Below are 1,455 nucleotides of genomic sequence, written 5' to 3' on the forward strand. Positions count from 1 at the left end.
CCAAGAAAAAAAATCGTAGCTTATTTCCTCATTGGGGAAGGAAAAAATCTGGTTGGCCCCTACTTGATTCGATGAATCCGACGACATGCAGCATGCACAAGGTATAAGGAGGTAAGGCAACGAAACAATTTTTTTTCAAAAGCAAGGAGGTAGGTGTGGGTCTAGCTGATTTGTTTACAGGACGCCACAAGCAAATAATGTTCCGCCTTAATAATATGTGAGGCAGCGTGGTGGAATCAGGCTCTCGTCAATTTTTGGGCATATTGAGTTATTGGTATCATCTTAAAGCTTGTTCATTTGTTTTGCTTTCATTGAAAAAATTACCCATTCATTTTCAATAGAAGTGGAGATATTTTGGATTGAAGGAGGTGGGGGTCACCAGGTTTAAGAAGTAAAATTAGCGAGAAAATGGCCGCCAAAGCTTGGTAAATTCCAAAGCTGGAGTGTCCATCGATTTTGTAAATTTATATTTTTGTGCCTTTAATCAACGTTTTTCGGTGAAATCCCCCAAGGAATGTGTTTATAAATGGACATAAAAGGTGTTGAGCCAAAAAACAAAAATTTGATAAGAGAAAACTGCTGTTTTCTTCGATTTTATTATTTTGACGAGAGCCTGATTCCACGACGCTGCCTCACTTATGCGCTTTGTGTCACCCATAGATAGGCGACGATATGTGGTGGGCGTGCGTGAATATTGGTTCAAAATGTATCGCCTCACATCAAAAAAGAATAAAACATGTAAGGAGAGGCTGTCTGAACCTTTTAATGAGATTCTTGTTGACGAGAAGTGGGAGAAAAAAATGAATAGGAAAGGCTGCCGCACACACACACACGACTCCCACACACTTCTTGAGGAGAGACCACGCACATGTTTGTGAAAGAAATCTCAGCGCTAGCAAAGTCCTATGATGAAGATGTTGGGTGGTTGGGGGGGGGGTTCTTTCTTTCTTTCCACAACAGAACAGTGGCTCCCAAAGGGATTTTAAAAATGAACATCGATTTAACTTTGACAATGTCAATGATAATTACATATTTTAATTTCATACATCTCGAAGGGAAAAAATTAGTCTTGTTTGTTTACAAGGACAGCAGTTTTTTTAAAGCCTCTTAAACAAACCAGTTCCATAAAAAGAAGTAATATTATTATTGGTATCTGAGAGAATAAACACGATCCAGAGGGCGTAAATGGTTTTCATCTGTCAAAGATATCACTAAAAGTTTATAGAAGACACATAGCAAACCAACAAGTCTAAAGGACTTGTCAACAACAGAAGATCTGGAATTGTTGCCCAAATTACAATGTAATTGTAAAGTTAAATATTGTTTTTTTCATTGTTTGTCCTGCAAACCAGTTTCGTATTAATTTTTAGACTATGTTTTATTTCTTTGTTGGTTTTGTGCACATGGTCACACAGAAAATATGTTATTCACACCTCCCCTCTGCCTCCCCCCCCC

Source organism: Aplysia californica, unplaced genomic scaffold, assembly GCF_000002075.1.
Source record: "Aplysia californica isolate F4 #8 unplaced genomic scaffold, AplCal3.0 scaffold01564, whole genome shotgun sequence".
NCBI classification, from domain to species: Eukaryota; Metazoa; Mollusca; class Gastropoda; order Aplysiida; family Aplysiidae; genus Aplysia; species Aplysia californica.